At 40.1% G+C, this 23,906-nt stretch overlaps 1 protein-coding gene across 4 annotated transcripts in view; it reads left to right on the forward strand.

The window, feature by feature from the left end:
* Positions 1-548: 548 nt before the first annotated feature.
* The window catches only part of sema6cb (semaphorin 6Cb), a 153,400-nt gene continuing 130,042 nt past the window's right edge, over positions 549-23,906 (forward strand). For all 4 annotated transcript variants that reach the window (XM_085292517.1, XM_085292519.1, XM_085292520.1 and 1 more), the window contains exons 1-2: positions 549-757; positions 19,722-19,809. The gene's annotated coding sequence lies outside the window, so the exon portion shown is untranslated. The remainder of the gene's footprint in view (positions 758-19,721; positions 19,810-23,906) is intronic.

A 23,906-nucleotide genomic window follows, 5' to 3' on the forward strand; every position in this document is an offset into this window, starting at 1 on the left:
ACTGATAATTACTGTAATGAACGGCTCTTACACTAACAATATTCACTCATACATGTATATTCTGTACAAACAGCAGAGATTAGTCGAATCCACTAGCATGACTATACTAAATTTTGTTTCTGTTATAAGATGCTTTATTATAAAGTGTAAAAAAAAAAAACAACTGAATTCAGAAAAATAATTCTCTAACAAACATTTTATAATACCCTATAGTGCGGGCTAATGTGCAAGATAATAGTGCGGCTAAAGTACTTTCACATTGGTTTAAATAGATTCAACTCCTCCCATAAAGTTAAATTATCTGCGTTTAAACCCCGTATCTCGCGCTCTGATTGGCTGGCTAAACTGTATGGGGACCCTGGTGCTGATGCATTCAACATCTGGGAGAAAAGTGAGCATTACAGGGGCGGGGCGTAGCGCAAAAAAACTGCTCCATTGGCCAATCGAAGGCAACCTCATCCTAACTTCACTCGTTGATTGGTTTGAATCCCTGTCAAACAGCACTACGGGGCGTGGTCTGAGCTGCAGCCGAGGTGTTGTGATTTTAGTCTAACCAGCTTCAGTCCTGTCACAACAGTGAGGGGCGTCTTTTCGCTACGCTGGCGCTCTGGGAATACTAACCATTTCAGAAACAACTAGCTAAAACTAACAACCCCGCTTTTTTTCCTTCGTCATTCTCGAGACTTTACAGCTTGTTCTCTGCGACAGTATCTCAGAAACACTGCGACGTGTGTATTTTCAAGGTGGAAGCACGAAGGTAAGTGGTTCGTTTACTAGTTGAGGACTTTGGCGATGCTGTTGCAGCTGTGCTTACTTTGCTAAATACGAGACAGATGCTTTAAGTTTGCCACAGAAGAGAGCTTATTTAGGCACGTGAAGATCGACGATAATCACTTGAAAACAACATATCAGATGCTTTTAATAAACCTGAACTGTCCCTGTACTCTCCCGGAGTTTCATTTATGGTCCGGAGAAGCCGCTGCTTTTCTCGGCTGTGTTTCGAAGTCCCCGTTTTTTCTGCACTGGTAACTGAATAACAGAAATTACAATCTGACATCAGCCAGGGTTAGACCAGTTTTATATAATAGTTATTTTTTTTTGCAGTAGCTCTGTTCCTTTTTGTTTTCATTATTTTCATGTGTGTATCACGGACGGGTTTGGAAGCTGTGTTAACATCGGCAGCGAAAACTATATGCATAGTCATATGAAACCCTGACATACACGTTTTCTCTCTTGTTGCTGCAAGAGTCCCCAGCAACTTATCACAAATAAGCAACCGATAACACGTCTCTGACTGGCATCTCGCCTGAGACACTAATTGAATTTTTGGTTTATTTTCTGGCGGAAGCAGCCCAAACTTGTTTATCAAGGACCTGATTGTGGAAAAACAAAAGAAAGAAAGAAGGGAAAAAAGCGGGGGATTAGTGCGTAATGGAGACTGTTCACCATCAGATAGAGGGGGAAATCAGTGTGAGTTTCTGGAAAAGAAAAGCAGCAATTACGTGGCAGTTGGATTATTGTGAAACGGCACATCTCCCTCTCACTCTGCACAGATTTTACCTCTTAAATCACGCTTACTTGTCTTAATGCCAAACTCGGAGGGAAAACGATGAGCTCATTGTTCTAACAGGTTTCAACGGGAGAACCTGCCTACGATGCAGAAAGAAATTGGAAACCTGTGTTTTTCTTCTCTTCTCCTGCTTTCCTAGGAATCGCTGGTGAATGTTTATGTTGAAATGGATGCTCGTGGCTGCTTTTAAACCGTCCTCCGCACAAAGGGAGACCACGATTTGTCTCAGCCCGTTGTGCATTAGTCCTCTAATTTCCTTAAGTGGGTGTTCAGTTTCAGTTGAGGCTAAGAACATTTCAACAATAAATAAATCTCTGTTGTGCATAAACACTGACAGACGACACCACTGCCTTTTCGATCCTGGACTCTTGCAAGGTGATATTGTAGACTGCATGCCCTCTTGCTTAACTCAAAGGCTGCCCGCTTCTGCCGTTTCTCTTTGCTGTATCTGTAGCCTTGCAAAAGTTTCCCAGGCATTTTAAAAATTCATGTTCAGCTTAAGGGTTGCTTTGCCTGGATTGAACAGCAGAGCCAGCACTTACTCGTCTAGCATGTGCCTTTTTGTTCTGGCTGTGGCATGATGTTTTCCTGGAGCAGTCAGATGTTTAAGCAGAAAGTGTGATTAGATCTTGTGATCTTCTTTGGGGTTTTTTTTTTTTTTTTTTGCCTTGTCCCCACTCCTCACAGCTGCTGCAGTGATATCATAGGATGATGAAGCCACAAATGGCTTGCGGTTTCCTACCCTAGTTGTACAATGACTTGGCACTCTTTGCTGCTGCGAGGACATTGCAGTGTGCCTTCAGGTAATTTTATTTGACATGTAACTGGTGCGCTAACCAGAGGAAAGGTGCTGCTGCTGTTGTGCAGGACTAGTGGGATGCTTCTGTGTAACGTATCCAATGCTTAAGCAGCAGCAGTGGTGGTCTGTGGTCCCATCTGTACTGTGCACAGTTCATACAAATCTACATTCAGCCCTCATTTGTGGTTGTCGCCCACAGTCGCAATGAACCAACTCTTTGTTTTTTTTGTTTTTTTCATTCTCTTACCATTAGGAAAGTCACATTCTGCTGATGGGTGAGTTATAGTTGTGAATGTGAGCGAGAGCAAAGTACCAGCAGTGCATTCATTTCCCTGTCACTGCTGAAAATTGCTTGCTCTTCGTCCAGCTCTCATTTTCAGGCCCCGATAGGTCGGTCGCTCAGTTAGCATGGTTAATGGTGCATTTAGCACAGTGTGTAATTTTATTTCCAATTTCCATTCCGCTGCTTGCTTTTAGTTTGAAGTGACAAGAAGCCCCGATGGAGGGGCCCTGTGTGTGCAGATGGCATCTTCCTAATGGTCCTCAGGGTAATGATGGTTGAAATAGGCTCCTAACCAGGGGCTGAGGACTGTGGCCCTTGGGGGACATTCAGCAAGCCTATTTCCATTTTCATCATCAAGATAAAGTACTCAGAACATAGGCGTATGTACACACACACAGTTAGTCTGCACTTTGGATTGGTCAGAAGGAAAAAAAAAGAAGAACTTCAGCAGGACTGATGAAGACACTTTAAACCCTCAGGCGAATTTGAAGTTTGTAAATTGCTGTGCCCTATTTTGAGCTCAGTGGAACTTGAGGGCATAGATAATATATTTTGGGATAAATTTTGTTTCACATCATGTTCAAAATTGTCTGAAGCGCTTTAGACTTTAAGCACTTGTGCAACTGCTGATGTCTAAAGAAGGGTGGGTGCAGTGCCGTGCTTCAGGAAGCAACAGTTAATCGCCACTCCTCATCCGCAACATATGGGACTTTGTTTGGACCTGTACCTGAGAGAGTCACCGGTCTGTGGCACCTCATATTTCATTTTGATAATGGCTGGTAACCCGTGGCAACTGTGGAGGCAATGAGAGCTTGGCTTCTTGAAGGGCATGGTTGAAAAAGGGAAGAGGGTGGGTTAAGAGGATGTGAAGTCCAAGGCTGCTTCCCCTGCTCTTTCCTGGTTGGTTGCGTTGTGTCCAGCGAAGGATGTGGGACCCCTGGGGAGTGAATTATTACCTGTCAGCCCCGCAGGCTCCCTGTCATCCATAATCCAGGGCTGACACAGCACAGGCTGGTCCAGGCTATCTGCTGGGACCACAAGGCCTTGGCCTCCAGGTCTGGCCTGGTTTGGCCGTAGCTGGTAAGAAATCGCATTAACATGTTGAATCAAGCGTTACAAATGCACAGTTTAAGACTATCATACAAACCTACCTTGTGCCTTTTGCATTATAGCCAGTGGGTCTTTGTTATTATTCTGACTAGTGTAGCTTTTGGGGGGGTTTAAGTTGGTTCTTTTTTTTTTTTTTCTTACTGAGCAGAAGGAGCTTCTTTACTGTGCCTTGAAGTAAAGCTGTTGCTCATCATTTTGCTGATTCAGTGTACTGTATCTCCCAGGTTTATCAGCCTGTGTGGTTTTTAAAGTTCATTTACAGATTGCCAGTGGCACAGACATAATATATACTGCCAGCTGCATCTGTTTTCCTGTGATTGTCGCAGCTTGTTGAAAGTAAAGGTGAATACGGCACTGACAATTTTTGTCCGACAGGTCTAATCATTAACTGTTAGATGTGAATCCTTAGCAGGCATATTATTACTTTTGATTTCAAAAACAGGCGTGCAGCTTCATCCTGCAAGTGGTCCTGTGGTTAGTGTAGAACTGAAAATTATAGCCAAGCTGATGAGTGTGTAAGTTTTGGGAGGAAAACCTTTGAGTTCAGTGAAAGGCTAGAGGGAAGAAGTGAAGGAAGAAGAAAAAGATGGCGGGAGGCGGCAAACCACAAACTGGACAAGAGACAGGCCTTGGTGCTTTTATCCAGACTGGCTGTCTTCCTGAGGTTTTGTCAAGCTGTTCCTCAGAAACATTAACCCCTTGTCAAACATGGACTGGGTCTCTGTTTTCCAACTCGCCACAGCCACATGCAGTGCGGCAGGAACACAGGATGATTGTCTGGTAACACTTCATGAAGCATGGTGGATGCAGTCCAGCAATTGGAGTGGAAAATATAACCTGTGGCTCTCAATGTCAGCAAATTAGCTCAAATTCATATTTTTAGTCTAAATGGGGGTCTCGTGTATCACAAAGGAGTCTTTGTCAAAAATCAGACCTCAGCTTTATTCTCCTTTGTTTCTTTTCTGTATTAAGTCATGCACTGAGGTTTCACTGTTTTCAGTGTGGTTTGTCTTTTTAAAAATGCTGAAGTCGAGTAATGATACTTGTAGTTTCATGCTTTTTGTCTCTCTCACTCCATATCAGTTGCCCTTTAGATGAAGGACAGAATACCCATCTTCAGATATCAGACACACTCACTCTTTGATTTGTGTAACAAGGAGGCTGTGTACGCTACCTACGGGGAAGCTTGGAAGCAGCATGCACCACAAAAAGGATTTCTTCTGAATGGAAAGAAAATGAATCATCCAAAAATAAATTCTTGTCATTTTTCATGCATATTCTATGTGGAGAAGTAGCTAATGTAGTGCGCTGTGTGCGCTTGAAGTTTTTTATATAATATATAAAATTATTAGCTATTGAATAAGCACAAAGATCCTCCAAAATGCCCATTCAGCTGTGTGATCCACAGAATCCAGTTTATTTTGAAAACCACAACAGTCAGTAGCAGAGCTCCCCAAAGATTAAGATAATGCAGACATCACAACAGGCTCTCTTACATCCACAGAGAGCAGAAATCCCCACATTTATGATTCCATTTCTTGCCTCTGTGTTTAATTGTAGGAAGCAACTGATATGAGGAAACACGTGTCTCTTTAAGTAGCCTCTGCTCATAAATACTAGCTCTTGATTCTTGAACTCTTAGTTGGGTCAGCTGGGGAATGGCAGAAGGGCCCAGTTTGTTGCTCCAAATGATCTCTTAATTACTTCATAATGTGGGCAGTCCTCCTGCATCATTGATTAGCCAGTCAGGCTTAACATGGAACAAATTGCTCCATGACTTTCCAGTCTCGCGCCCTTATTGCTTGTATTGGTAAAATTGGAAACTACAGTGAATATTTTATGTTTTTTTTATAAACTAAATATTAATTTCATTCAAATGGTATATACTGTACACCAGAGACCTTATTAGTTGTTTAGCTATTTACCAATAGTTACCAAAAGTAACATCATAAATGCAGAACATTAAGGCAGTATGGGATCATCTTGACAGAGAACGTAACTAAAGACGACCAACATCCGAATTTCCTAAAGACTACTTAAAGAAATTACAAGAAAACTTTAATTCAATTAAGTTCAAATCAAGTTAATTCAGTTCACTTTTATTTATATAACACCAAATCACAACAACAGTCATCTCAAGCTTTCCTTAAGATAGTCCAGGGTGCGTTGAAGAATAAATGGTCATACCAAATATTGACTTATATACTGTATTTACGCCTATGTTTGCATATTATTCAATGCACTGCACCTATTTCTAATTTTTAAGAAAAATATAAAGTAAAAAGGGGGGCAGGTCAAGACTTTTTCATAGTGCTGTACTTAAACATGCTGGTATGTTAATAAAAATGATCAGACATTAGGCACTAAAGTTGGCTTGTACTTGCCTATTACTGCAGTGCATTTGAAAGTACTAAAGTAGACAGTTGGATATCTGATTATTAATATCAGCATTGTTACTGAGCTTGTCTTGCAGTGTTTCGTTTTCTGATTTTATCTTTGTCTCCACACAAAAACATTGTTGAAACCTATAAAAAGGCCCAAGTGTACAAAAAACTCTGCGCTTTAATGTCACTGTTTTGCGATGTGTGACTCTCAGAAAAACATGCCAGCTCTGATAAAAGGAATTGATGAGCTTAGAGGCTTAGAGGCTTAAAGGCATACAATTCCAATGGATTGAAAAATGTGGAGAACTGTTTCTCGATTCCGATCCTTTGTCCCATCTAACTGTTTTTAGCAGTGCAATTTATTGAGACTGCCCAGTCTATGTCACACACATAATGGCCGAAACACTGGAAAAATTGCAGCTGGTGTAGCATATGGGGAAGATCGAACAAAGAACAAAAACCTGTATTAGTTATGCCAGAACAACTGGCTTCGATAAACAGAGTACAGAACAACACAAAACTACACTTTAAAATTAGTGTGTGAGGGAGCGAGCAAACTATGTATTTTATCGCCTGAAACACAGCCATGATATGTTACAAATGCTGTGTAGCAAAGAGAAATGTTGCACATTTGCTGCAGTCAGTTACAAAAGCTTTGCTAATGTGAATTAATTAGGTCATATTTGGTTGTTTATGACACTTTTTTTAAGTGTTTGAGTATTTTAAGATAGCTGCTCTGCATGTATTCTTAATATTTTGGTGGCACAGTTGGAGAATGATATTCAATTCTTGGAGTTAAACTTTGTAACTTTAATTTGGCCATAACCCAAGAACTAGAAAACACAGATCTCAAAGTAGACAAGAATAACAGCAGTAAAAGTTACACATGTGCAAAGTGTCCTCTATGAATTACCCAGTTGTGTGTTTTTGCAGACCTGGGCTCACAGAGCATGCAAATTGCCATCCTTCTGAGCTGAGCTTGCAGGGAGTGTGTGTAAGTGAGACGGCCTCTGGCCAAACCAGCCAGCTGACTTCCTGTTGGCTTCCCACACACATGAAAATAATCACATTGGTATGACTCCTCCGCACTTTCCAAATGATGTTGTATCGGATGGATCAAATTCTGGTAATAATTGGGGTCATTCTCTAATCATTGTAAGCTCGACCATCTCCATATACATTCACTGAAATGGGAAAGTCAGCCTACTTCCAGCATGTTTTTCACACTTTGAAATCTGAATGTTTGAACAGGAACATCTTCAAAACTGTTAAAGATAAAAACCTGAAATTTTCAATGACCTTTCTGGCCATAACATTGAAGCAGGATCTATAATTCAGGACAGATGCATTTAAAAAAACAAACAAACAAACAAACAAACCACTTGAATAGTGGCTAGTCAAGAAACATGTTATGGGTAGACACAAACATATTTGCTATATACAGCTATAATTATATATGTCTAAATTTTAAACTATAGATTTTACAGGCAGAAACTTTGAGCAGAAATTGTTCAAAAACTGTAATGATTTGATATGGAATAAACCAAAGGAGTTTTGGGTTTCTTAATACTCGTAAAACAAATGTGTTTTAGCAGCTCCTTTTCCAGCAATTTGGTTTATTGCTGTGTGCATCACAAGATGAATGTGGAAGTTGTAGTAATGTGGTTTGGCCAGTTTGCTGTGCAGCCCAGCAACATTTCCTCGTGTTGGATTTTTGTTTTTCTAGAGCAGGAGGGCTGGTAGATCTTTGATTTGGGTTTTGTTTTGAGTTTTGTTTTTTATTCGCTTGTAAAGCGAAAGATAAGAGAGAGATTAATTTTGCCTTAATAATTAACTTATTTCAGTTCTGCGCTGCATCAGTGCAGTTTTGAAGTTCTTGTGTTTTGACAATTAACCACAAAAGATTATATCAGTCCTTTAGCTGGCAGTATGGCAGTTTAAGTATGATGAAGTTCTTTATTTTGTTTCCTGTGCATTTTCCTGTTTTATTTCTGACAATTTTTGATCGCCTTTCCACTAAACCTGGAGCCTTTTTATAGTGCATGTTCTCAACAACGTTTATCTATTTTCTCTGTTGTGCAGTATCGTGTTTTCTTCAGCATTTTCGTCTTCATTGCTGGTTGTTGTTTCTTTCTTCTTCTTTTTTTTTTTTTCTGTGTGTGCCTCACTTTTCAGAGATTGGCTCTCAATCAAGTGGTGTGGGCAAGACTGTAATGCTGTTTTCAATTTGTGAAGTTTTTGCTTCTTTTAGTGGAGCTTTTTTTTTCTTTGCCTGTTCAGCCACAGTGGCTATCACAGCTTCTACTAACAGCCAAGTTACTCTCCTATTTCCTGCAAACAAACAGCTGTTGTTTCTGGAGGAAATGTAACCATCCATCTTTGTCCTTGGCAAAGACCTACAAGATAACCAGAGCTCTTTTTGTTTTGGTTTGCACTTTCAAAAAGAACATTAGGCACAGCTTATTTTCCGTAGAATAAGTTGTTACAGACATGTATTGCTTTGAATTGGAGCACGTCTCTATCCAAGACAAACATTTGGGTCTTTTTAAAAAATATATATTATTAATAAAAAAAGGGCTAGTTTGTCCCTACATGTTTGGCTGGATATCATTACACACAGAGCTTTTGGTGGCACAGATTAAAATCTCACAACTCCTGAAATGGTGAACTGAGAGAAAACAAGGCTGATCCAGATCGGGTGGCAGAAAAAAGACTGGCCTCATTTAAGCCGGCTAACAATGCCTGAGAATCAGCTGTCACCCGTGTCTGTTTTGATACAGTTGTTTTTAGACTCTTCATTAGTCTGCTGTTTAAACAGAGTGATACTTTTTAGTCAGATGCATGCCTGCTTTGCGCATTTCGAGGATGAGAGACTTTATTTTTGTAAAGATTGTGAGTACTGTGTGTAAGGAATTTATGTTGTGTCAGTAATCCAGTCTGCTAATGTTTTAGAGCAATATTGGAGCTGCTGGCATCATTACTTCTTTTTTTGTTTTTTAAAACACAAATGCAGAATGAGGCCTGTTTTCATAGTAAATCTTTTGATAGCTGATCATATGAAACAAGCAACTGTAAGTGTCATATTGCACTTTAAGCCACTGTATTTATTTTATTTCTCATACTATAAATCAACTGATTAGTTTTTGGAAATAACAATAAAATGAGTTGATACTTCCAGGTCTGCATGCACATAAATGTATCAAGTGTATAATGGGGGGAAAAAAGAGAATCCCGCCAAATTCTCACATTTGAGAGGTTTGCCAAACATAATTGAAATCCACCAGAAGTGGGTTGCACTGAAAGACTTGGAAGGAAGTGTGCAAAGTGTTGATGTTGAAATGGCCATCGCTAAGGCTGTAGAGCAGATATGCGGAACGAATTGGGTGATGCAAAGCAATGTGGGTTAAGAGTTTCTGGCAGAGTGAGACTGAGAGATTGAATATCTGATTTTTCTCAGGTTTCTCTTTTGATAATCTGTTGCACAGAAATTGTCTTGCTTGTCAGATCTCGACTGAAGCAATTAGGTTGACTGCATGAGGGAGGAGGGGTCTGGTGTGTTGTTGCTATTGAAGTAACTTTGAGTTATGATCATGCCTCATTGTTGCTTATTGCAGTTTTTTTGAAATGAGAATTTTTTATGGCCCTGAAACGTGAAATGAAGCAGGAAATTAAAAACCTACGTTTTTTTTCCCCCTCCTTCCCTCCTGTCCTATTCATCCACAGCTGATGCCTTCAAACAGTAGTAGTTCCTCGTTTCTATTCTCCACGCACTCAGGTGACAGGTATTCACATATTTAATTCATTTAAGTGGTCAGAGAATTGATTTTTTTTCTGCAGGGAGTTATCTCACATCTTTTGAAAATGAAATGGGCTCTTCTCACAGCTGGATGGTAATATGACAGTCATACTTTGAAAGAAGATCATAAATGCATCTAATTTCCAAACTTTCCAAAAATAGCCCAAACCACTTGACCCATTCCTTGAAAGGTTGGGCAAGTCTACTTGCACTTACCGTACTGGTCTTACTTTAAATGGATAGCAGAAGTTAAACTCTGCAAACCTTAAATTTAGGTGGAAGGTAGATTGATATTTTCCGGAACCGAGACTGGCTTCCCAACTCTCGGCCTCCCTCGGGGTCTTTATCCGATTTCTTATGCATGCACCCTGCGCTTTGCAGATAGGAATTGTGGCTGATTTTGTGCAAACAACACTCTGCATACCCTTGTGCTTAAATCTGTAATGTGTTAAAATTAGAATCTATAGTGTGTTTTCTTTTAAGATTTAACTGTGAATTCCTGGGTGAGTATGAAATGTTTTACCTGTGTGAGCATTTGGGGCCGGATGTTGGCCGCTTTAATCTGCTCTGATGCTCTCATGCTATTATTTGTGTATATTTTAGTGGTCACCATATGTGCAGTGAATGTTTGGCTTGGACAATGTGCGATAAGTCTGCTCGCCTACACTTAGCTTGGTCATTTTCATCCATTTCTCAGAACTCCGGGCTTGTTTCCATTAAACTGAGGCTATTTTTATATCAGTGTTTGAGGGGGAGGGTTTATCAGGGGGTTTCAGTTAGTGTCATATGAATCCAAACCGGGCAGGGGTCCAGGGTGAGTAAAACAGACCTCCTCCTCCTCTCAAGTGCCCTGAACTCTTTCCATTTGGAGAGTGTGTGTACCAGTTTATTAACCATGTGTTGACTCACTGCCACAGCTGTGTGATTGTGTATGAGTTTGCATTCTTGTGGTTAGGGGAAAAAAAAGAGGAATTCTTCATAGATTCACCATGAATCCCTTGATGGTTAAGCACTGATGCAAAGAAATGTTAAGAAGAATTAAAATGTCACACTGTGTTGCTTTTTTTTTTATTTCTTGACCATAGACTAAAAACGCCAAACGTGAATTTACTGACACAAATCAGAGAAAAACAAATTAAAATGCCCCAAAACATGAATAACATAATTGGATTAATACGTTAAAGCTTGCTCTATACCTCTATAAGGTCTTGACTAGGGATGGGTATCGTTTAGGTTTTATCCGATACCGGTGCCAAACCGGTACTTTTGAAATGGTGCTCAAACCGGTGCTTAAAGAATGGAGAACACAAACTTTGTCCAAAAACCTCTCATGTTCAGCTGTTTTTTTTTTTTTTTTTTTTTTTGTTTTTTTTTTTGTAAAAAGGTAACAATGTTAGCCTTTTCTGCAGCTATGGGGCATATATGGTATCACTCTTGGCTGGAAGCAGTGCTTAATCAATGGAAAAAACACAAACTTTGTCCAAAACCTCTCATGTTTAACTGTTTTCCACTTTTTCTTTGGTCATTTTAGCTGCTGCCATCATCACCCGTCATTCATTTCTGCTACACTGGCAGGGCTAGGGGCCAGGACTCTATTCTTCGGGTCTTTGGGGGATGTTGCTCCGGGTCCGATAACTGGCAACCCACCCGCAGTAGATGTGCACGGTGTGAGGTCTTGCAGCAAGCTATCAAATACGGCGCATTTCTCGGCTTTTAAAAAAAAAAACGCTATGCGTCGCCAGGTGTTTCATCGGATTTGAGGTGTTACCTCCTTTGACAGTATCAGCTTAAAGCACTTGTTGCAGGCTGCTGAGTTTGCATCTTTTGCTGTGAAGTACAGCCAGACTTTTGACCGCTTCGCCTTGGGCATTTTAATCTGTAGCTCTGCATAAGAGAACGTACGTACCTAGACCCGCCTACTATCCTCGGAAACGTAAAATGATTGGCTAGAATCTAAAATGTATCACAGCTTAGGAAAAATAAAGCACCGAAATGTGCGCTGCTTTTCGGTCTGGTTACTACAGTTTATGTCAGAACCGGTACCCATCCCTAGCCTTGACCTCAGTAAATGCACGGAAATTACTTTTATTTTGATTTTGCAATAGATTAAATTGAATTCAACTTAATTGCTGCTTATTCCCTAATCAAATAAGCAGAGGATCATTTGAGCACCAAGTTAACATTTCTTGCATCATGCTTCATGTGTTATCTCAGATTGTGAGCTGTTCATCTTTCTTCTTTTTGCATTACAAAAAAAGCATCTTGCATACATGACACATTTATAATTGGGTTATAGTGAGTGTGACTAAATAAGAAAGCAAATGGAAACAAAGGTTGAATCTTCTTACTTGAGCATATATAAATAAAATATAAAATAACCATCAATTATGTCAATTTGCAGCTGTGTTATTGAATTTTGGATATCCACTGGTGAAGGAAAAGGTCATGTTGCTTGTCAAAAAATTCTGTTAGTCAAACTATAATTCCCCGAACATAAAAACAATCTTAGAGTAATTGCACATGATAATTTTGGCGTGTGTGTGTGTGTGTGTGCGCGCGTGTGTGTGTGTGTGTGTGTGTGCGTGCGTGTGTGCGCGCGCGCGTGTGTGCGCGTGCGCGTGTGTGTGTGTGTGCGCGCGCGCGCGCTCCACAGTGATGTGGAGGACTGTGCCGGGATTTAAAAACATGTTCATTAATTTACTCTGAGGCTGTAAACTTATTTCCACCAAGAGACACACAAACACAACAAAACACACCCACTCAACCACATGAGCAACTTCCAATTTCCAGCGAATGAAACCTTGTTTGAGCTGTCTTCATTGCCTCCCTCTCTGTCCTCCCGGCTTCCATCGTCTCTCCCTGAGGGGCAGTTTTTAGTGACTGATGGCATGAAAGCCAGCTGAGGGTAAACAAACCAGCAGACCACACTTTTGCTTTAATGTCACAAGTCAATGACATGCAGCTGGGTGAAAGGAATGAGAGGGGAGGGGGGGGGGGGGGGGCAACACCTACACTTTCACTCTCAGGGCCATATCTGAGGCTGACAGTAGCCCTCCAGCTAAACACAGACAGTCTGCATTAGTGTTGGCCTGTAGCTACAGGTGCCAGGAGAATCAAGCCCAGTTTTATAACTTGGACAGAAAGACATGGTACGAGTGTTTATGCTGCTCTGAAGCTGGTTTATACAGCTTTGTTAAAATTATCATTATTAGGTGTCAATTTTGCAGCCTTATGGAAAAGAAAGAACAGTTCTATGAGCTACAAACCTTATTATGTACACTTAAGTGTATTTCAGTTGAGCTGTATTTTTTTTGCACAATCACTAAACAAACACTATTTCTCGTTATTCAACTATGAAATATGTGGGTTCTTTAAAAAAAAACCAAAAAAAAAAAACGAGGGGGGCTTCCCCTCTGTGTGAGGCACCCTGGATTCTTACTCGTTTGTGGGCCATGAAGTTATCAAATACCAAGTTTCCACAATATGGCAAGATTAAGAGGAAGGCCTGTTCAAATTGCAGTGTCTCATAGTTTTCTTTTGTTTGGTTTTAAGATTTTAGTCATTTAGACCCAAGTAGGTTTGACGTGGGTCAACCTTTTACAGTGCAACTCTGTCCACCAGCAGCTGTCAGATCCTTCTGGAAAAATAAGGTTTGATCTCACAGGATAGTTTTTGTCAATGGAATTTAAATGAGTTTAAAAGTGCCACTGAGTTGGCAATATTTCTCCTGGATTACTAAGTATCAAACCCTTTCTACTAGGATTGTGACAATAGTAGAATTTCACATTGGATATCAATACCCAGGAAATACTCAGTATGACTTTGATACCAGATTGTCTGACTGTGCTATGTTTCTGTTGTCAGAATTTTGTTGCTGATCAGAGTTGGTAAAGTAGGGTGCCGCTCTTGTCTAGTTGCTAGTGGGCTTATCTCAGCTTCAGAAAGCTTGCAAATAGCTGTGATATAAATTAACACTGCCTGTTGACTTTACAGACACGCAGGACTCAACATTTGCTTTCTAGTTCCAACATTACTGTCATCATTTTTTGTACTATCCCCCACCTTAATGATAACTTAACAGATGGCTGATGTGCCAAAGGGGTAATTGCTATTAGTTTTACAGTTACTGTTAATGTTTGCAGTGTCTGTGTGAAGATATACAATAACTGCTAACGGGCGCTTTAGTGGTGTTGAAGTGTAAAGTGCTGTGTCAGCCTGGAGGCAAAGGTGGGATGCTGCAAATAGTAGTTGTTGTTTTTTTCCTACCTACTTATCTGTCTCATACAAGCAGGTAAAACAAAATGGACTAATGCAGAATTATTGTCACATGCATGGGGTTTGGGGTGTGTAACATATATTGACACAATAAAAGAGTGCAAACATTAGGCTTGGTGTCTGTTTTGTGATAAAACAACCAACTTCTTCCAGTGAAAGTAAAGTGCTATGCCATATATAATGGTTTTTATTGTTTGTTTCTTTTTTTAAAATATTTTTGCCATAAGTGTCTTTTTTGTAATTTCTTTTCCAAAGCGTCTTGAGAAGTAGATCTCTTCGATTTCTAAAGATCTTTCAGAAACACTTGACTCCGACCTATGAATCATCAAGCATATAAAAGGCACCTAACTCAAGGGATGGACCAGTGTTGTCTACCCATACCAGAAAACTTTTTAAATTGTATCTTTAGGCACTTTAGCAGCACTTTACTGCCTGGGACATAAATGCATAATTTGTTCCTATTTCTTTAGTTGAATCTATGAAAAATGCCAGAGATAATGACACACATGCACGCCATTCGAACTGGCATCAGAAATGACATCAGTGAAAGTGTGGCTGTCAAAAAGCCATTCTTAAGGAAAACTGGGAGAAAAGGCTGAACTGTTCCTGAAGACTACTTAAAGAAATGATTAAAAAAAAGTTTGCCTACAAGGGTTCAGGCTATGTTGAAGAATAAAGGTGGTCTTACCACATTTTCACTTTCAGGCTTGTTAGAATTGTACAAACTCACATTGCACATTTCAGTAAATCAATCTATTTTTCCAATTTTTGAGCAAAACATAAAGACAGTACTGTATGTTCCAGAAACATTGCTCTCTAACAATTCATTAAAAAAAATAGCAGAATAACTTTAAGGCATAGTCGTGTGTGCATGTCAAACTGTCTTTGAACACATTTCAAATTTGTACTAACTGAAAAACTCGATATATTGACCTTTTTGTGAAAAGGTTCTGCACGAAAGATGGGGAATTAAATCAAATGTCATGTGCAAGTTTTATTGACTATATAATAGCAATTCAAAGCCGTTTATCAAGTACCAGCACCCCAACCGAGATCTAGTGCACTTCCTGCAGCGTACTACTGTGTTTGCCGCTCGTCAGTCAAAACCCCTCTGATTTGAAAATTAAATCTGTGAAAGAAGAGAGCTACTGACTGGCCTATGCCTAACATGTGCAGGAGACAGAGGTCAGTAACTCCATAGACGGCAGTCTATTCACAAGGAAGATCTTTTTAATTAGACTATGTTCTTTTAATTAACCAGCCAGCATAATATCTGTGTCCATTTGTCAGCCCTTTACAATGCTTAGCGGAGCAGGGTGAAAATACCTTCTTTTGTCTCCTCACTGTTTCAGAGATCCCTGCTTCCTATTATTATATATCATTGTTCACTGAAATGTATTTTTTCTTGTCTTTTAGATTAGCATGATAATACCCCCATGGAGGGGAGGAAAAGTGGTGAAGAGCTATTGCAGGACTGCTCGTCAGGCTCACTGTGTGCAAGACCGTGGTTATTATCATACTGAATGCACCATCAGTTAAGCTAACAGCCCAAATTTCGACATTTATCTCCAATATCATAGCCTGACTGTCAATTGCATAGGGAGCACTATGGTAAATTACAGGTTATGTCTTGCTCCTTGGAGCCTGGATCGTTCCCCAGTGTAATTACGTTATGCTAATTCTGCCCCCCATGTACTTCCCATGACAGAAAGAAGGCTTTCCAACTGTTCAGATATTAAGTAAAATATGAAGGAATAAATGTGGCGATTTACGCTACGGCATTGCTCGCGAAACCCAAGCACACCCCTTGTTTCTCCATGGAACTCTAGGGGATTGAGGAAAAGGCTCAGCTAGAGCTTGTAGCCATGTTTCCATAGACCGGTTCAGCTGCAGGTCAGGCTACCTTGAACTCCTCAGCTGGAATTATTGTGTCAGAGGTGGACAGGGTCAGGCCACGCTCCTCCCTTCAACACAAGGACTTTGTTGGTGTCGGACACGCAGCAGACACTGGCAGCACAAATCCCTGTCACGCTCTCGGAGTAGAACCCTGCATGGGTCAGAGGTTGTGTGTTAAGGGGGCATCCCCATTTCATGACCTGAATACTGATTGATTTCCTTGAATGGCTATCAAGGTAGGGGGCCTTGCCTAGTGATTGCAGGGACTGGTCAAACCACTTACCCTTACCCCATGTGGCGATTCGCAGTGAGAGAATGCGGTACAAGGGAAGGGAAAAGCCACTCTTTGTCACAACATGCGCAACTCCTCTGCTCAACTGTGTACCTCAGCGGGCGTATGTTTTCACTTTCCCTGAAACAAGACACTAGACCACATGTTTCCCTTTTAATAGGCAGCTGAGTGAGGAAAGGGCAGGAGTGTGGTCTGTTTGCCATTTGGTAGAAGATGGACGAGGCAACACTCCCTAGTTCCTCTGATAGATTTATTAGTTGTTCAAAATTGCACAACTGAAGTGGCCATTGACCGTTATATCAGTCATTCAATTAGCGGTGTTCAAAGTGCTTGACAGTCACCTAAAAGGCTGAACAATTTTCTTTATTTTCACAGCCAGACGAGTAATTAATCATTCCTTTCAGTAACCATGTTCTGGTAAACACTAACCAGAATATGGCAACAATGCTAAAGTTGGAATAAACAATAAACAAAATCAAAGGCATGATAAAATGAGCCCTTCAATTACTGTAAACTTCAGAAAGTTTTCACTGACTTTGTTTACCATAAACTGAATTTGATCTGTTAAAATGACTACCACAGGGAGAGCAGAATAATGCACAGAACTGTGATTATGATTACTAAAAAGTTCATCCTTATAGAGTATCTGCAGTGGGACAATGCCATTTAAATGTCTCCCATCTCCTCAAGTGAAAAAGAAAGGTCACAAATAAGACTGAAACATGGCACTCATCATCACTATAAAACCTCATGATCCCTTGTACTGATGGGAAACCCTTTAAACCTGAGTTTCCCCCATCAGGGTGGATTTGATATTTGAAGTTGGCTTGTTTCTGCTTGAGGAAGCAGCACAACATGTCCTTGTGTCCTTTTACTGAACTACTAGTAAGTGAACACATTTAACAATGTTGTCAATTGTTCAACTAAAAAAATAATCTTACCCATTGTTATGATTTTGGTTGATCATGTTGTTAATGTCTGTGTAAATTAGTTGTAAAACGGCCTTATTGACAAGAGCTTGTGTATTTAAAAAAAAAACAAAAAAACTAAAAAAGAAAACTAAAATATTAGTTTAAAAATAAGGTGAGAATAAGTTCAATGTGTGATTGGCCTAAATATTTTAGTGGCTTTCAGCTTTGAGTCATCACACGAATTGTCACAGCCCAGATCATACACTCTGGAGTGATATGAAAAGTGAATAAAAAAGCGAATAAATATTCCTACAGCGAACTCGGATGATTAACCAAAGGCTGAGAGTTAGAGAAGATGTGAGCGTTCACACTGAGGCTTTTTGCTTTCCGTGCAACCTGAAAGTTTGTGCTTTTTAGTATAATTAAATAGTAATTAAGAACTGCTAATCACTCCTCCCCACCATTGATCTGAAAAAAATGTGCATGTGGTGTGTTTTGTTCATTGGAACTGAGAAATGATAGTGTCATCTCCAGTCTCATTGTGGTGCATTTCTTTACTTTGGTCACTTGAAAAGTCGTTCCCCAGGCATGAGCTTGGAGGAGTCGATATAACCGTAATTGATTCTTTATACTGAAATGACTAAAAGCTTGAATTTGCAAAAGCAAGCAAATAAGAAAACAAGTAAACATCCAGTCCAGAGATGAGGCATCAATTTGATTACTCCTTCAGCTGTAGCTCCCAGTTGTGGTTTTGAAATTATTCTATTAGAAGGATCTAGTTTATGGGTTTTATTAAGAGCTGAGTGTGAGCCCAGACTAGTCCAAAGTTCTAATGATCAGGGATTTTCTTTCATGCTCGTCACACGCTCAGGACAGATTAATATAACACTAAGAAGAAAAATCTCTCTTTAATGTCAGGGCTTATTTTTTGATTTTTTTTGTCAGTATTGAAAATGCAATTTAAACCGTTTGCAACCTTAGGTAATATGTTTGATATTTTATATATTTATGTAGCAATTGCCACACAATACTGAGTTGTATATTTTGTGGCAATTGCCCCCCTATTTCTAGACACGTTGCACGAATCTACCAGATGGCCTGATGTATGGTATTTAAATCTTCCTTAGTTCTGGTAAAAACACAAGAACACAGTACTGAAATCTTCTAGATGCATTTAGGGGCAATTTAAAGTCTTGAAAGTGCACCAGAGATAGCTTTGTAGCTCAGGCAAAGGAATTTGTTTTCCACAAGCCCTTATCTTCCTTTTGAAGTTTTGTGTTTTTTCTCAGACAGTATTGTAAGTTCCAACAAATACCAAACACAGATCCTTATTGTCAACATACCACTGATGCAAGAAAATAATGACCGCACGCCCAATGGTGTCACAATAGCTGGTATAGGCTGTTACTGATGCACAGCAGTTCTACTTTCCATTTGGGACTTGTGGTCCTTTTGTCAAAACAGTGAGAACTTGAGAGAGAAGAAAATATGCTGGCGAGCTGGCTATGCCTTAACCTTAACTGAACCATCATCAGCATGTGGCTGCCAGCTGGAGTGTTTGCTAATCCAGAGGATGCTGCCTCTGCAAGTCTTTCTGGGCTCTGCTACTTGAAATTTGCAGGGTGTAAAGGTCTAAACCTCAGTCATCACCATTTGTCTGAATTAATATTGGGACAGGTGGAGATCCAACTAGGTCATTATATTACACAGTATTTCACAAAAATGCTTAATAGTTATTGCTGGTTTAATAATTGAGACTCTACATACTCCCTATGGCTATATGATAAAGCAAATTAAATACTTTTGCTATAGGATCAGGAACTACATCCTTCTAAAAGAAAGATAATCACTTGTCAACTTTTATGCATCAGTGACTCAGAATTTCACATTTTACATTTCAGCTTTCAGCTCAGATGGAATTTTTTATTTTTTTTTGGTAATATCAGGCTGTATGAAGCTCTGTTTAGGTTTGTGCACTGGCAAGGTGAAGACGTTTTTTCTGGGAGCAGACTGCCAGAGCAGATTGTGAGCTGAGATGCCATCATCAGATTTGGCAAGTTTGGGCTCTTGGATTTGTCAAAAGATTTTGTTCACTTATTGCAAAAGCAACCTGTTGTCATGCGAACAGCATTTCCAGCAACGTCTTTTCCTCAGAGTTCAAAGCAAGTTGATTCACATTTTCATTTCACATTCTGGCATTTTTCTGATGAAAGTGAATAGGACACCCAGCAATGGATACTTGTCATTGTTATCTATACTTTGGAGTTTTAGAGATTTGTGATGGAGAATACAACATGACTACTATGACTGTTTTTCAAGGCTTAGGCAGCATCACCGTAAGCTGTCCTGCATTATGTCTGAGATGTACACAGATCTAAGAGGCATCTCCTATTTTTCATTCACAGATTCACTGACAGCTGGAGTGTGTACCAAGCTGGTCTAGTTACCTGTTTGGTGGATCACTGGATTCAGCAGAGTGTTTGAAAAGTTAAGGTAAGCTTTGCCGCTTCTTTCTAAAAGTGTGACTTTCTAAATGGATCCAATGTAATTAAAAGTTAAATTAAGATTTGATTTGATGAGGCACGGAGTCACTATTCACTGATCTTTCAAATGCAGTATTTAGATTGAACTGAATATATGTGACAGTGAAAGTTCTACTTTCATGAGGCATCTACAGAGGATACTTAATTAATGGATGGTCTATGGAAACACTGCTACTGCTGCTTTTTTTTAAAAATAGGTGATTGAACATACAGCACTGTATCTATCTAATTAATTTAATCAAAGGTAAGGAACCAGCTTTAACACATTTGCCATACAGCATTATCCAAGGACAAACTTAATTTAGTCCACTGGTTTTTAACTGGTGGGCTAAGCAACTGAATGAATATGCTATTTTTAGGTAAAGACTTTGCTGATAGTATTCCTTTATTCAATTAAAATATAATTTTTTTTCTTGCAAATCACATAAATTGTGAGGTGTTGAGCATGAACTTTTTTTGTTTTCGAAATAGGGGGCATTCATAAATTTAGAGAGCCACTGATTTAGTCAGAGCGTGCATAAGAACCACATATTACAGTGATACGTAGAAAGTGTGACGGACTGAGCTCATGGTTTGAGTTTGCAAGTTGTCAAAATTGCTTGAGTGGTCAAGATTTCTATATTTCTGTTTTTGCTCTCACTGGTTTGAATTTGATGAAGCTCTGTTAATGGCAGTTGTTGAATTTGATGACATATGGGACTGTTTGCCTACATTGCCAGAAAATGAAAATGTAGAGTTTGTCAGATTGCACAGCGCATTTGTTAGAATGGACAGATGGGAAATGGTTACTTTAAATCAAGAAGTTTTGGTTCCTTATGTTGATTTAGAGTGCTCATCATCACTGTTACTTAATGTCCTCAGGGGGAAAAATGTCCAAAGTCTCTTCATTCATCGATACTCGATAATTGCAAATTGGCACATGTCTGGTGTTGACCATGTCAATGTTTTCTGGTGCTGTGAGCTCTGTTGTCAGGTAGACAGGTAGTCAATGGGGAGAACAACTGAACAAATGCATCAGAAACTTGTAGCATCACTGAAAAGCTATTGTGTCTGGCCAAGCATTTCCCTTGTGAGCTTGAATGTGGACAGTAGAGGACAGGGCCAAGGAGTGCCGATGACAGGATGCCTCATGGGAAGGCTGGAGACAGATGGCTGGCCAGATGTAGCCCTGCTGTGACCTTGAAGGCATCTGAAGGTAAAAGCATAAAATGTCTCAAAAATGGCAGACAGAACAGCAAAGAAATGGGAGTGTTTTGTTGTGGTCTTCTCATGAGCTGTTTTGGTTTTTAGACTCGTTGTTATGTTCTTTGTTCTATTAGCATGTCATCATTTATGCTCCTAATTTTCTTTGCGGTGAGCTGAAGTTTTTGTGCACATCCGGTTTATTTTTTAGCTCACACTGTTGAGGGATTATTAGACACACGAGGCACTCACTTAGTTGTGCAGCTTTACGTTGAAAAACTTTTCTAGCAACCCTAAGAGTAAGATCTGATGTTGCAGGGAGGTAAAATTACTCAGGTTTCAGTTCATAGTCATTTTCACACATGTACTGCATACATTTTTGGAAGAAAAAGGTCAGCACACTGTGCACAATTGCCCTTTTGCACTTCAGGACCCACAGCAGGAGTTTTTGTCAGGCAAGGGTGCTGCCTCGGCAGAGTCTGCAGGAGGTAACCACTAGCTGGCTGTGAATTTGCTGAACTATTAACCATGCTGTTCCTGCATTAGTGCAAATCGTACAACACACAGACTTTGTACTATGCAACTCTCTGCATAAAGACCATTTAATGTATTTAATGTTCCAGCAAACTGTTTTGGATGTTTGCACCAGCATCAGAAAATGTCTAGAAAAGTACTGAACTGCATTGTATGTGTGAATACAGATGCATGATGGACTTATGTATGCTATTTTCCATAGTTTACGTTTACTGTTATTCATGCCAGTTAATAATAGACAAAGAAACTGAATGTAAACATAAGTTAAGAGTCTTGTTCATCTTTGCTTCACTGTACAATGTTGGGCTCTCTAAACACTGGGAAGTATCAGGTGTCAGCATGCACATTCTTAAACCCAGTGTTTAAAGGTTTCTGTGAGAATATCTTATTTGGTCATGTCTTCTTGATTCTCTCTGGATCGTGGAACTTTATTTTAAATTTGGAGTGAACTTTCCACTGTTGCTGGCTGAACAGTAGTGATTTTATGTCAATACTAGAAGAGACACACTCCTGATGCAATTCAAGCAGCAGACTGTGAAGCAAACGCCACCAGCAGCCCGATATTGTACAGGCCTCTGGGGCTTTGAGCACAGCAAAGGGACAGCCTTGATCAGAGCTGGGAACTGGATGGTGAGCTGAGGGTGGGGGGGGTTGCTGTGAGAAATAAGAGGAGATGGAGGAGGGTAGAGGTGTCAGGCGAATAATTGGGGTGAGGAGATCTCAGGGGTGGATAGAGGGAAGCTTTATTAAGACCGCTCAAGTCTGATGTGCTTGCATGGCCGCCTAGCTCTTCCTCACACACCCACGCCTATGGGCCAATCCGCCATTTCCACAAGAGACTCTGTAACAACAAAGGGATGAAGGCCAAAGTCCTCAAGCTCCTTTCAGTCACAGATAAGACAAAAGACCCCATTACTTGAAAAGCGCTGATGGGAAAGCAGCAGTATATGGATCTGCCTTTTCTTTTAAACCAAGGCTCATTGTTGCTTCTTTTAAGCTATGCTGCTGTTACTTGCTGCTGTATTATATCCTGAGATCCTGTAGATTTACTAAGTTCGATGAGGTGCTGGTAATGTGTTTGTTGTTGTACCGTAACTGGTGAATGCTTGATAGTCTTTTTGAATTCCTCCGCTCGTAGAGGAAATGTCCTGACCTCTTTGCTAAGTTCCTCTGAAATGCACGCTTTTGTCATTAGCTCACTGTGACACATTTAGACACGTACTTAGCACACTGCACAATACGGTCTGCTTTTAATGCATTTTGTTTGTGATACAATGAATGCACAACTTGCAAATGTACAAGCTCAAAGTGCAGACAAATATTACCACTTAATATGGATAAAAGATGAGTAATCTCTTTTGTTTTGCCTCACAATGGGAAAACAAACTTTCCAGGGTGACCGTGACCGATCGTATCAAGTGTGATGGTGAGATTAGGAGCTTAACTGCTTATTTTCCCCTGCTCTGTGAACATTGAAATGTTACTTTTGAGTCAATGAAGTTCCCATATCAATAATTGAATCCTTTGTAGATGCGTGCTTCCTTGAGTTTGGTATTCTGAAAATGTTTGCAGTTTCACAAAAGCAGATTTTTGTGAGTGACACAACAAGGATTTTGAGTTGAAGCAGGAGGCGGTTATGGGGAGAATTAGCGGCCTCCCCCAGTTCTCTGCTGTAAATTGGTTTCTGTGGAAGTCATGAAAAAGGGGGCTTGGAGGTCTGTTTTCTGCTTCCTTAGTAGCTTGCTAATCCCCCACGGCTCTGGCTGGAGGGAGAGCTCCTTGCACATATACAACTGTTGTGGAAAATGGCGTTTCTCCTCCTCCAGCCCTCTTTCGTCCTCTTTCCACTCGGTCCTGCAGGGCTTGGCTAATCCTCTGCCTGGTCATGGCAGGGAGATTGCAGCCTTTTTCAAAGCTGGCTGGACTTCAAAGTTACAAGGATACAGGGACTAGAGGAGGTGGGAGAAAATTGGGTCCACCGCAAGCAAAGACTGCAAGGGGTTCACCTCAGCTATTTCTTTTGCTGTTTATGAGGTGACACTGAAGAATTTGTGGTCTCAAAGGAGAGACTTTGTTGATCGTAAAGACAAGACCTTAGAGGTGGTGGCTTTTTTGGATTATGATTTCTATATAAAAAGAAAAAACAATACCCTTATGCAACAATGTGGGGCACCAACATGCAAAGTAATAATAGACACACAAATGATGCAAGATTCGTGATAAAAACACTAAAAGCTTATGTATGCTTTTACCTCTTTAGAAAATCAATCATGTTAGGTTTTTTTTAAAACTTTTGTAAGAACTACTGCCAAAATGCACAACGAAAAGGGA

Source organism: Mchenga conophoros, linkage group LG11 (assembly GCF_057382185.1).
Source record: "Mchenga conophoros isolate Kocher_MC1m ecotype Shallow Benthic linkage group LG11, M_conophoros_male_GT1.1, whole genome shotgun sequence".
Taxonomy (NCBI): Eukaryota; Metazoa; Chordata; class Actinopteri; order Cichliformes; family Cichlidae; genus Mchenga; species Mchenga conophoros.